Below are 14,628 nucleotides of genomic sequence, written 5' to 3' on the forward strand. Positions count from 1 at the left end.
AAAACTTTTTAATGCTTATTCATTTTTGAGACACAGAAAGAGATAGAACACGAGCAGGGGAGGGGCAGAGAGAGGGAGACACAGAATCTGAAACAGGCTCCAGGCTCTGAGCTGTCAGCACAGAGCCCAACACAGAGCTCGAACCCACAAACTGTGAGATCATGACCTGAGGTGAAGTCAGACGCTTAACCAACTGAGCCACCCAGGTGCCCCCCTGAGGACTAATGTCTTAAAAATTCTTTTTAAAAAAATATTTGGTCTTAATTTTTTTGGATATTTGGTCTGATTTTTTGGTTATTTCAGGTAAGCAGATAAATGCATTTCCTTTTAATGCCCTGTTAGCCAGAAGGGGAATTACCATCAGCTATAGATTTAAAACAAACTCGGGCTGTACCTGGTGAATTAAATTGCTAAAAATCCACAGCTTCAGACTCATAACGCACCTCTGTCCCCAAAACCAGATCTCAAAAAAGATCTGATATACCTCATTATGCTTTATACATTTAAAACACCGTTATAACCTCTCCCAGGGTATATTAGTTTCCTCAGGCTTCTGTAACAAATTACCATAAATGTGGTTCCTTAGAAGAACAGAAATTTATTCTCTCATAGTTCTGAAGGCTAGAAGTTCAAAATCAAGTTGTCAATTTGTAATTATCTTGGGAGTAAAATGGAGTCACATTTTATTCTAACCCACAGTACCTAGCTTTGTACTTAGCTCCTAAAATAAGTTCTATAGTGTTTACATAAAGTTTAATTTAATTGCAATGGTGAAGAGAATTTTCTATGAAGGTAATTTCAGGCACCAGTTTTAAACATAGGGATTCCTCAAAATAGTGCCAGGTATGTAACTCTAATATGCTTATAAGTGACACCTGGCTCCAGAACAAACAGTATTTTTTTCCACTGTATAGAAGTTACTGGAATGCCAAACGGGAGAGATTTCACTATTTTATATGCCACAGAGAAATACAAAACAGTCTAAATAAAACTCTCCACTAATGCTAACATAGCATCAATTATAAAATGCATCCCTGATTTCATAGATAATTACAATGTGTAAGACACTTGTCTTAGATTCAAATACATAACTGTGGATGTTTGTTTTGTATGTAAATAAATGTAAACATAGCTATATGCAATAACTATTTCATGGGGTTGCTGTCCTGCAAGCTACCATTTAACCCGTCCAGAAAATGTCCCAGGTTTCCTACACTATGACATTTGCCTCTTCTACTAACCCCTCTAGGTCCACACATCTAGCCACACTGAAGCTCACTGGCCCACTCCAACTTTGCCAATCATATTTGAAATTTAAAACAGAAATACCAGAGGCTGGGAAATTTTGTAGCCAAGTCACATCAACAGCAATAGTCTGACTTATGGTGCTGGGATGTCTAACTTTCCCTTAGCCTACCCTTTCCAAAGACTTAGGGATTTAATCCTGCTTCAATTCCGCAAAATACCCCAGCAACCTTCCAGTAAATTCTTTTTTGTGGCTTAAGTCAGCTGGAGTTTATTTTTGTGGCCTGAAACCAAAAGAACCTTAACTAATGCAGTGTACTAAGAACAGTTTTTGGAAAGATACACAAGAAATTAACACTAATTACCTCTGAGAATGAATGGGATGTAGGTCCTGAAGGTACAGAGAACTTCCATCAGCACATTACAACACACTGTACAATTAAATGTTGTGTTGTCATAAATTGCTTTAGTTGAATTTAGGATGTTCTGTTTTACACCATGAGCATGTATTACTTGGATATTATACTTTTTACAGTTGGTTTCTTTTTTCTTTCTTTTTATTGTCACATTTGAAAAAGGCTAATATGATAAAAACCTTTTAATTTTGCATAGCTCAACTTTATCCCTACTCCATTAACAGGTATGAGATGGCAAACCATATCATTGCAATAGAACCATGAGGTCACTTGTTTTAGACCAGCCCTGAATTATTCCTATCTTGTCATAGGGTGAATAATGACTTCATTTTTATGGTGCAGTGTTATTAATTGATCAAACATATTATTCTTAAGTTGCTTTAAATTCTTTTCTTCTACTTAATAACCCCAATTTACTCAATTTGAGATTCTTTCTGCTTAATAATCTCCTACTTTGAAAAGAACAGCAAGGGGCACCTGACTGGCTCAGTTGGTTGGGCGTCCAACTCTTGGTTTGGGCTCAGCTAATGATCTTATGGTCTATGAGATCGAGCCGTGCATTGAGCTCTACACTGACAGTCTGGAGACTGCTAGGGATTCTCTCTCTCTCTCTTTCTCTCTGCCCCTCCCCCATTCTCTCTCTCTAAATAAATAAATATTTTGAAAAAGAAAATGAAATCAAGCTTAGATGGGTTGGTTATTGATCATTTCACACTTTAATGTGAATTATCTTAATCAGGTTAAATTTATCCAAACCATTGGATAAAAATCACTTTCTGAATGAATTGGGAGTTCTGATGGCACTGTGATAAATTTAGAGTGCTAGAAGTTACATAAGAATATTCTTCTAGCCCCTTCCTCTATCTTTCCCCACAATTACTACTTATAAAAAAATTAATATTGTCAGAAAAATCTCACCCCCTAGAGAGGAAATTAGCACAAGTCAAGACAAATGGACCAAATTAGCCATCTGCGGAAATAACCCATCTTGGGAGGTGACCTGCAAATGTCTTGTCTATGGGAGCCAAGGGTTCCCAGTCCTGAGAGGGACTAGGAAAACCTGAATGGCATGTAATAATTATAAAGCAGAAAACAGCGGTTGTTCTTTACCTTGCTTAGGATGATGTCATGGTGCTTTAGCAACTGATTTTAAAATAAGAATAGAAGAGTAGGAATGTGTCAGTGTTTGTCCAGAAATGTCTTGAAAATCAGAGCACCTCCCAGAATCATTCTGAGTCTACATGAGGGATCACAGTATGTTAGACACGCAACAGGTGTTTCCTAAAGCGCTAAACTTCAGGGAAATAGGGTCACAAAAAAAGAGGGAAAGGAGGGAGGAAGGAAAGTGTAGTGGGAGGGATACATGAGGGAAAGAGTGATGGGGAAGAAAGGGAAAGAATTAGGAGCAATGAAAAGAAGCATAAAAGTAGGAGAAGCCCCCTTCTCTAAAAACAACCAACCAATCTACCAGCCAAACAAATAATTTGGCTGATCAAAATGTTAGAATGCTTGTTGGGGAGTGGAGTCTGGGTTCTGCCTCTCTGGTCTATTGTAACAACATTTTAACTGATTTTCCTGATACTATCTTACATTATTTCAGAGTGTGATCTGAAATACGGATATTATTAGCCCTTTTCTGCTTAAAATTCATTAATCCTCTACCTCCTTTAGCTGTGATTTATCAGTTCATTCATTTAGCTACCTCCTTTAAATGTGATTTACCAGTTCATTCTGCCTTACCCACTTTAGGGGCTTCATCTCCAGTCCCATCCCCCACATTCAAGTACCCTGTTCTTTTATTGGTACTTGCAGTTCCCATAAATATGCTTTGCTTTTTTGCACTTGAGAACCTTCCATATGCTGTTCCTTCTAGGTAGGATGGAGAGCCTACCCTTCATTCTCCAACCATCACTTCCCCTCTTTTACCAGCTGGTGAGCATTTCAACTAAGGAAATTTGCTCAAACAATGTATCTTCAGTAAAGCCATGAATGCCCTTCATGCTTTAACACTATAACAAAATATCTTCATGTAATGTGTGCATAAACTACCAAATAGCATAGGCTGACTGTGTGTTAATGGAATATAGAGAATGTTTTCTATTAACAACTCAACATAATAGGTGTAAGGTGATTTGAAAGTGAAATGAATATATCTGTTAAAATAATACCACTAAATGAAAACACCAACAGAATAATACAATAGAGCCCTTTAAAGCAGATAGTTGCCTAGTATGAATACACATGTAATATGGACACATATGTACTTAATATCTTAAAATGTAACTGATATATTGTAGCCAATATATTTTCCATACAGTAATCCTGAATTTACAGGTTTCTGCATCCCAAGTATGTATCACACTCTATTAAACATGTGGTCATAAGGGCACAATGTTAACAGTGTTGCTTAACTCTTTTAATCACTATTACTCACTCTTGTCTGTTATTTGCTTTTCCATCCTAACTAAGACATATGTATCATCCCCCCTCCCAGATATGGTCCCACTCATTCAAGTGGAAATAGGAGCTTTTCCCCATAATGGCAACTGAGCAGACCACATTAAGCAAAAGATTCCAAATCTAATGAACCATTAGTCATAGTCAACTGATGACCCACTGAAATGACTGACCAGGTAACTGGGTCAGCTACCTCAAGGGAAGCTTTTACTAAGCCAGTAAAGCATGCCATTGGGCCACTCAGGGAGACCTTCCTGACTTCACCCCAAACATACCTATCCAGTCAGCTATGTGCATTTAGTAAGGCTTCCCACACCATTCCCTGGAATTGTAACAGCTCTCACTTTTCCACATGCAAGGACTCCAGTTTCAACCTCCATCCCAAAGACAGCATGTAGCCCCAGGCGCCATATCATTGCCTGTGCAGTGTGGGTTTCTCACGCAGATGTGCTTCAAAGAACTGGGAGTAAATCTTTTCCTGAGACTGAAGTTCAGAGTCCCTCTAAAAGAAGGAGAGACAGGCATTGCAATGTCACAGTCTGGCTCTCAAGTTAAAAAAAAAAAAAAAGCACACATTGCTTCTTAAGATACGTATTATGTAAGATTATAATTTTATTCTATTTTTTCTCTTTGTCTTAGCTAGCATTTCTTGGTAATGGAAAAAATACATCAAAGGCATTCCTACACAAAAGTCCACATTGAAGCATGTTTAAGTGTCAGATTAAAATTAACAAAAGACAGGAAACAGGGAGTTAAGACTTTACTCAATCCTGAACTCACCCTATTGTGCCTAGGTACCAAGAGGTCAGGAAAGAACTCTTAGGTTCAGAATTAGCTGCTTCTGTTTCCTTTCACTGTTGAGATATTAAACTTCAAAAAATATTAAATGGACAAGAAATCCCCAAGTGCCCATAACCCATACAGGGTGGTAATCTGTGCATATCTCTACCTTTGAAAGCCAAGTTTCAACTTTATACTTCTACAAAATTAGAAAAACATCTGTTCCATTCGGTAACTCCCCTTTCCTAGATATCTGTTTTCTGATTATCTTGATTATCAGATTAATTATTCTGATTATCTATTTACCTTCCCTTTCACTCAGTAAATAGGAAAAGAAAAGATGGCAAGAGTAGGGAAAAGCAGGAATTTCTTACCAGATAAGGGCCAAGTAACTTAGTTTTGGTTTTCTTACATCCAAGCTTAATGTTCTAATCCAGGTGAACTCCAATACAATATGATTCTGATTCCTCCTGGTAATTTTTCAAATATGTCCTAGAGTAATAATTTTTAAATGTCTCCAGCTTACCAACAGGTGGGGACACCTACCTCCTCTGCAAAGGTAGTCCATCCTTGGGGACTGTCATACCTTGGCCTCAAATTTCTTTACTCCACTGTTGAGATAGACAGACGCTACTAAGAAATGAATACGACTCAGTTATTTGGAACTTGGAATGCCTTTTTATCTTGTGTAATGATAAACTGTGATTAACCTTCCATAATCCATAATATTGAGGAAGAATTTGAGGAAGATAGCAGGGGTTAATAATACTACAAACACATGGATATCAGCAGGCACACCTGGGGAGACATACTCAGGGTTCTAACAACCCAGGATCTCTGGAACTCTGCTCCTTGATGCTCTTCATGCTCTTACAACAGATTTTCCCAGAAGATTTGTCTCTACAGGTATGAGAAACTCCTGCTAATACAAATCTCTCAGGTGAATCTGCAGAGCCTGCCACCCCAAAGGGACCTGGGACTGGTCATCCTCTCCCACTACACCTATCAATTTGTCTTCTTTTTCAACCCCAAAAAGAAGTAAGCATATCACCATGCTGCCTCTGGCCAAGAATCACAAAGCTCTTCCTTACATCTAATAACAATAGAAGCAATGTGCGGTCAAAATGACAACTATCCCGATGATCACAAAGTTTACACAAGAAATAAACTATAACCCTTGTCTCCTTCAGTGGGGCAAAAGTTTAAAATTGTTTCCTGCATACTAGGTAATACTGCTCATGGCCCTCTACCCACATGCAAACACACATTTCATTTTCACTTAAGTCTTATAAGAGAGAAGCTCACTGGGGAGATGTTATGCTTTAGTTCTTCAGAAAAATAGCTCAGTCCTTGCAAACAATGATAAGGCCACAAAACAAACAAAAAAGGAAATAGTTAAAACTAGAGAGAGCGATCATGTGGTTTACCATTCAAACTTGTTCAGGTTGGAGGGTGGGACAAACGCCAAATTGGACTGAACGCCAGGACAAGAGGCTTAGTGAGACTATCTCAGGCAGATGTGGATGTGGGGTCTCCCTGAAGAGCAAGTCAAGGAAGTGTCTGCAGTCATTTTCAGACATCTGTACATGGAGAAGCAGTGCAAAAGGAAAAAAAGAGAGAGAGAGAGAGAGAAAGAGAGGGTCTTAACCCACATAGTGCTTGGCTGGCCTGAATTTTAGAAAGAACCTTATAGAATTCAGATGCAGAATGGATTTGAGAAGCCCCTAGGAAACAGATAAACTTTTAGGTTATTGCACTAGGCCTTGGAGAGGTCATAGAAGCTTAAATTGGTTGATACCAATGGGATAAATGTGAGATATTATCGACGTAAAATAAATGGGCTCTTGCAAATTATTAGAGGTAGGAAAACTCACATAGAGTAAATCAAGGGTGATTTTTCTGGATAATTGAGTGGTGCCATTAGCAGCATTTCTTGCTTGCCTGCCTGCCTGCCTTCTTTCTTTTCTTTCTTTCTTTCTTTCTTTCTTTCTTTCTTTCTTTCCTTCCTCCCTCCCTCCTTCCCTCCCTCCCTCCCTTCTTTCTTTCTTTCTCTCTTTCTCTCTTTCCCTCTTTCTTTCTTTTTTCTTTTTCTTTCTTTCTTTCTTTCTTTCTTCCTCTCTTTGTCTCTCTCTCTTTCTTTCTTTTTTCTTTTTTTCTTTCTTTCTTTCTTCCTTTCTTTCTTTCTTTCTTCCTTCCTTCCTTCCTTCCTTTCTTTCTTTCTTTCTTTCTTTCTTTCTTTCTTTCTTTCTTTCTTTCTTTCTTTCTTTCAGAACTAAGTTCAAAGTGTTAAGTAATGTGCACAAGTTCACCAACTAATAATATGACCTTCAGGTCTAGAGATGACTGTATTTCAACATCATAAGGACGATACAGAGGATATGCACAGGATATTCTGAGAACGCAGGACTTGCCTCTATTTTTGCAAGGTGTGGTAGAAATCTGAAGATGTAGTTTTGAGCCGTGCTCCATCAGTCTCTAGTTTTATGACTTTTGGCAAGTACTCTTTGGTAGGGCTTTGCTTGGGAAGGCCTCAGGTAGGACAGCTGTTCTCTACTTCATGTTCTCTCCCATCCTCTACCTGGCTGGCCTAGATTTTGCAGATAAAAGCAGTAGAGTTTTGAGAGAAAGTGGAGTATGCAGGTCTCACTTTTGTTGGCCAAAACAAATCACAAGGCTAGCCCAAAGCAAGGAGAGGAGAGAATTTGGAGCCATTACTACACTAACTCTATCATATAAACATAGAGTACGAGGGTTTAAGGGCAGGGATTGTGTGATTATTTGTATCTCCTATAGAGGAAGCCATCACTAAATTTATTTTTAGCCAAATGTTTGCCATTCTTAATTCACAGAGCTGATTAAGGAACCCTTGTTTTTTATTTCACTGTAGATTAAAGGGAAGGCCTTTGGAGAAACAAAGAAATAAATACTTTACCACAAACCAAACTGCTGCTGGTATAATTAGATCTTTGTATGTGCACTTGCAGGGCAAGATTTTTACTGTATCTGGGGACTTTGGAAGGAGAGAAGGGGGATAATAGTTGACAGAAGAGCTTCAGTGCTCAGTTGATATTGAAAGTTGAGTTAACACAGAGTGGTCCTTATCTTTAACCTTATCCTTGCCGTCCAATAATGACCACTTATTGGGCAGTAGGTTTACTTCATTCATCTAGTGGGAAGCAGATTTATCTTTGCCTAGAAGGAAAGATTCACACATGTACCTCTCGTAATTATTTCAAGTTATTCCCACTCAGAAAACATATGAGATGATGTTTTTAGAGGAGTGTTCTTGACCTTCACCAAGTTTGGACTAGATCATAGCATGTTCATGTTTCAAAAAAAATCAATGAACCTTCTAGCCCTGTTATGTGATATGTTAGAGACAAGCTAGATGCTAACAAAATAGTTTCCTCTTCTTAAGCACACAGCCAAACTACATCCCCCTAACACCCTCTGTCAGGTCAGGACATGTGACTGGTTCTTGCCAATGAAATATGAACATAAGGCATCCCTTGTGGTTTAATACAGGGATCAGCAAACTATAGCCCACAGGCCATATTTGGCTCACCAAGTCTTTGTAAATAAAGGGTTTTGTTTTTGTTTTTGTTCTTGTACATAGCCACCTCTATTCATTTATGTGTAATCTATGGTTGCTTTCACACTGTAACAAAATTGAGTAGTTGTAAGAGGCAATATGTTGCTACCAGAGCCTAAAATATGTATTATCTATCCCTTTACAGAAAACTTGCACCAACCCTTGATTTAAGGAATCTTAAACCTGAATGCATATGTCACTTTCTCTTCTACTTATCTGGTGGCTAGAAGGTCTCAGGGCAATTTTGAAGCCATGATTTGACTATGCAGGGGCCCATCATGAAAAAGTTAGGTACATGAATGACTGCATGGAGTTGAGGCCCCTGTCCAAACACAGCCTACCTCCACTCTTTTGGACTATGATATGGATATAAAATAAAACTTTATTGTGTTCAGGTACTGAGATTTGGGGCTTTTTTCTACAGCACCAAAATTACTTACCTTAACAAATACAAAGAGGAAAAACAGAGTACCCTGTAAAAATAAGATACTACACATTTAGGTAATTGCAGTAGAAAAAACAAAAACATTCGTTCCAAGCACATGTCAAAGCTTGGAAAAGACAGGACTCATTATCATCACTCTCAATATGAAGATGAAATAATTGGTATAGAATCACCAGAAACCAATTCCAGCACCAACGCTAAGGTCTTCATTATATAATGTGACTTCAGGAAAATTGGAGGTTCAGTCATAAAAGAATATCTCCCTGCCGGCTTGTCACATAATGTCTGTCATTTTATTTTTAAAATCTGCCTCTTTTTGTTGAAATACAAACATCCTAGAGAAGTGTATCAAAAATCATGAATCACTCTATATTAAGAAAGAGTTTACAGGGGAACCTGGATGGCTCAGTCAGTAAAGGGTCCAACTTCTGCTCAGGTCATGATCTCGTGGTTTGTGGGTTTGAGCCCTTCATCGAGCTCTGTGATGACAGCTCAGAGCCTGGAGCCTGCTTTGGATTCTGTGTCTCCTTGTCTCTCTGCCTCTCCCCAACTCATGCTCTGTTTCTCTCCACCTTTCACAAATAAATCTTTAAAAAATGTTTTAAGAAAGACTTTAATATATATCTTTTTAAAAGGAAGTGAGATAAACAAAAAAGAAATATATTTGTATGAAATCCTGGGCAAATAAAACTCTAGACACCTAGAAGAGAAGACTTTGAAAAGAAATGTAGGTATCTCTTAGAAAAATGGAGATTGACTAACTTTGCCCTCTTTACTGGGTATAAGAAAAACTGTGGACTCTGAGTTCTTCTAAACAAGTATTAGGAACTTAGCAATAGCCTTGAACTCAGAGGCCAAGACTGTCCTCCCTGTCTAGGGTGTGCTCTGTCCTTCACGTACATTGCCATCTCCACTTTACCAGGAGTTACTTTCTCTGGGAACTCTCCCTAGCACTCCAGGTCTCTCCTTTTGTCTTCTGCAACCCCTGCAAGTAATAGTTGCCTCACAAAGCATTGATTATACTACATTACAAGTATACTTTTATATATCTGTCTCTATTATGAGGCATTGGGCTGGGGTCATCCCTTGGTATAATTTCTGGGATAGAGAGTATGTTCAATAAATATTTGCTGAATTAATGACAAACTGTTCTCTAGGTCAGTAGGTCACCATTAAAATTACTTGGGGAACACATAGTAATATGGATAATCAGGGTGTCCTGGGTGGCTCAGTGGGTTAAGCATCTGACTTCGGCTCAGGTCATGATCTTATGGTTCATGAGTTCAAGCCCACATTAGGCTCTCTGTTGTCAGCATAGAGTCTGCTTTGGATCCTCTGTCTTCCTCTCTCTCTAACACTCCCATCCTCTCTCCTTCTCTCAAAAATATATAAACAGGTAAAAAGTATACATGGATCAGAATATCCAGGGGTAGGACCACGAAACTGGATTATTCACAAAGTGATTATAGGACATTGAGTTCCATGCTCCAATACTTCAAGCCAGGAAATCTAGCTGTAGTTCTTTTTCATGGTTCTTCCAGGAAATGTGTTGGGGAATGTTAGTCAGTCAGTCAATCAGTCAGTCATTCAGTCATAGTTATAGAGTGCCTCTTATGTGTCAAGCACTATTCTAGGCTTTGGGGATACATAAGGAATAAAAAGGACAATAATCCCTGACTTCATGGAGTTTATACTGTAGGATGTAGAGGGTGATGATAAGCAGGATTAGTAAATATAGATTAAGTAGGATGCCTGGGTGGCTCAGTCAGTTGAGTGTCCAACTTCAGCTTAGGTCATGATATCATGGTTGGTGAGTTCCAGCCCAGCCTCTGGCTCTGTGCTGACAAGTCAGACTCAGATCCTGGATCTGCTTCAAATTCTGTGTCTCCCTCTCTCTCTGTCTCTTCCCAACTCACAATCTGTCTTTCTTTCTCCAAAATAAATAAATATTTAAGAAATTTTTAAAATACAGATTAAGTGCTGAAAGAAGAAATTAAACCAGGAAAGGAAAAGGAAGTGGCTAGAGAGGAGTATAATTTTAAACAGAACTGCCAGGGAAGGCTACAGTGAGAAGGTGACATTGAAAAGATGTGAAGGAAATGAAAGTGAAGACGGTATCTGGCAAGGAGAAAGAGAAAGTGAAGACATCCCAAGGCAGGAGAATTCCTGGCAAGTTTGAGAAACAGTCTATGAGGGAGAGAGAGGATAAGTGGCACATAACAGAGTCCCAAAGTTACAAAGGATTATCATATAGGGCTTTTGTAGGTGTTTGCCCTTCTTTAGTGTACAACGGAGAGTCTTTGGAAGTTTCTGTGCAAAGGAGCGACTATGGCTAGTCATGATGGCTACTATATTGAGATCAGATTAAAGGGCGTACAAGGGTTGAAACAGGGAAATCTGTTAGAAAACTTTGTCCTAATTCATGCAAGAGGCAATGATGGGTCAGACCAGGGTGTACTGAGGTGGTGAGAAGTGGTCAGATTCTGAATATATATATTGAGTGGGGGAGGGGCAAAGGGAGGGACAGAAGGAATTTGATCCCACAACCCTAAGACCATGACCTGAGCTGAAATCAAGAGTCTGATGTTTAATTGACTAAACCACCTGGCACCCCAAATTCTGAATATATTTTTAAGGTAGAACCAACAGGTTTTGCCTGTAGATCAGCTATGAGTAAAAAGGAGGGGAGTCAAGGACAACTACAAAGTTGGGAAGATGACATTGCCATTACTGAGACAGAGAAGACAGGGAATTAAGCAGACTGGATCAGAAGCTGTTTTGGATTTGCAAAACAGCAACACCCAAGTGAAGATCTAAGTGAGGTTAGAGGCCATCAGCAACCTACGCATGCCTTTCTCACTGGCATTCTCTGGCTTGGAACTCCAATGCCCTAATATGAACCTCCATTTTCTAAGGAAAGGGATAATTACACATGTTTGTAAAATTGCTTTGTGAAACCATGAAGCACCATAAAATGAACGTTATTATTGTTTATACACTGAAATCTAGGACGATGCCATCAAACCCAAGAAGGGCCTTTTATTTTGCCTTTGGAAAACCAGGCTATAGAAAACATACAAGAGTCCATAGCCCCTCAGGGTGTTGGAGCCAAAAGAGTAAAGGCTGAGTTATTTGGAAGCAAATAGAGTGCCCTTTCTGGAAACCTTCACAGTTTGCTAAACTTTTGGAAAATTAAACACCTACCACTAAATCATAACCTAAGGGGACATGAAGTAACAACTGACCATGCACACCCACCTCTTCTTGTCCAGGAAGTGAAAGCATGATGTACAGCTAAAGGAAATAGGAGTTCAATTGAGAATATCTGAAACCCATGGGTTTCTGTTTTAAAAAAAACCATAGTCCATTCTTTCAATCCATCTCCCACTTCCATCCCATCTTGCAACCACCAGCTTGNGAAACAGCTGTCACCACAAAAGTCATAGCTGGGCCAGGACAGCCAGCTGGCTCAGTGATTCACAAACAAATTAACCTTGGGATTTTATTTTGAGCAAAGGGGTTTCCTATCCTATGTTCTTAGCAGCCGTCCATATTTTTGCTCTTGGATAAACAAATTCCATCTCAAATGTCATACAAGCCTGAGCCATACTGTGGGTTTTCAGGGCCACTACCCACCACTGCTTTTTAAAAAATATCCTTCTTAATCAAAAGCTTTTATCTCTTGACAACTTTTTCAATGAAGCAGTATACCTTGTGTAGATTACCTGATCCAATGCCTGGGGTTTTGCTTCTTTAAGGGGCAGAGGTGTGAACATCATTGTTCCATTAACTATTTAACAATCGTTTCTCAAAGTATAAGCATAAGGCATGGAATTAACAGATGACATAATAGGATCTTTAAAAATTTTAAGACCCCACCAAATAGATGTGTTGCAGCACAGCACCATCTACTGCCCACATGGTGAAAGAATGTAGGGGAGAGAGAGAAAAAAGAGGGGAGAGCAAAAGGCTGTGAAGGAATGAGAAGATTGGAGGGAAAGGGAAAAACTGAAAGAAAAAGAAAGAAAAAGGGAAAAAAAGAAAAGGACTTTAGATTTCTATTAATCCAATTCTTCATTCCATTAATAAAGAATCTGAGTCTGGAATGTTTAGTTGAATTCAGCAAGGATGGAAAAGACTCTCAAGGCATCTATTTTTTTAAAAAAAGCCACTTTCACATTTTCAAGGTTTAAAAAATAATTAGCCTGTTGTGGTATTAGAGAATGAGTAGACATATAGATAAAAAAAACAGAATAAAGAAACCGGAAATAGACTTATGCATTGAGTCTATTATTTTCTATAAAGGTTCAAAAACAATTCAGTAGAGAAATGATAGTCTTTTCAATAACTTTTGCTGGAACAATTACACAAAATATATGCAGCCTCAGCCTACACTGTGTACCTTGTATAAAAAGTAACTAAATAAATGGACCATAAATCCGAAAAAAAAATAAACCTTACAACTGTAAAACTTCCAGAAAACAAACAGCAGAAAATCTTTGTGACCAGAGAAATCTTAGATATGAAACCACAAACACATTCACTAAGGAAAAAATATAAACTGGACACTATCAAAAACTAAAAATGTCTACTCTTTGACAGACACTGTTAAGAGATTTTAAAGACAAATCATAGACTGGGGCAGAATATTTGCAAATCACATGTCTGATAAGAACCTGTACCTAGAATATAATTTGAACTTTCAAAACACAGTAATTAGAAAGCAAACAACTGAACTTAAAACTGGCCACAATACTTGAGTAGACAAAATGCTTAACATCAGTCTTCAAAAGAAAAATTAAAACCACTGTGAGACACCACTACACACCTATGAAAATATCTAAAATTTAAAAATAAGTGAAAATACCAAAGTGTGCAAAGTTATAGGAAATCTTTTATATTGCTGGTGGGAATAAAAAATTGCACAGCCATTTGGACAACTGTTTGGCAATTTCTTTATAGAGCTAAATATTTATTCGTCATATGGAACAGCAATTCTACACCTAGGTATTTATCCAATTGAAATAAAAATTTATGTTTTAAAAAAACTGTGTACAAATGTTTATAGTGCTTTATTTATAATCAGCAAAACTTGGAACACACACAAATATTACTCATAGGTAAATGAATAAACAAACTATCACAGCACGCTACTCAGCAAGAGAAAATCAAGGGAAACCAGAAATTAAATGGGGGGATGTATATAGATCTTGTGGACATTAAAAGAGTAATGAAAACATATTGTGAACAACTCTATGCCTACAAATTTAATAAACTAGATGAAATAGACCAATTTCTTGAAAGACACAATTTTATCAAAGCTCACACAAGGAGAACTAGATAATAGTTCTCCAATAGGCTCATATCTATTAAAGAAGTTAAATCAATAATTAAAAACTCTCTTAAACAGAAGGCATCAGATCCATACAGGTTCCCTGGCGAATTCTACAATTAAGGGAGAAATTACACCAACTCTCTACAATCTCTTTCATAAGGTAAAGGCAGAAAGAATACTTCCTAACTCATTTTATGAGGTCCTAATACCAAAACTGGAAAAAAACATTACAAGAAAAACATAGTCCCATATCTTTCATAAATATAGAAAGAAAAATATTTAACAACATATTAGCAAATAAAATACAACAATGTGTAAAAAGAATTACACAAGTGGACCAAGACCAAAAATATTTGAA

This window comes from Crocuta crocuta, unplaced genomic scaffold, assembly GCF_008692635.1.
Source record: "Crocuta crocuta isolate KB4526 unplaced genomic scaffold, BGI_CrCroc_1.0 scaffold407, whole genome shotgun sequence".
In the NCBI taxonomy this organism is placed as follows: Eukaryota; Metazoa; Chordata; class Mammalia; order Carnivora; family Hyaenidae; genus Crocuta; species Crocuta crocuta.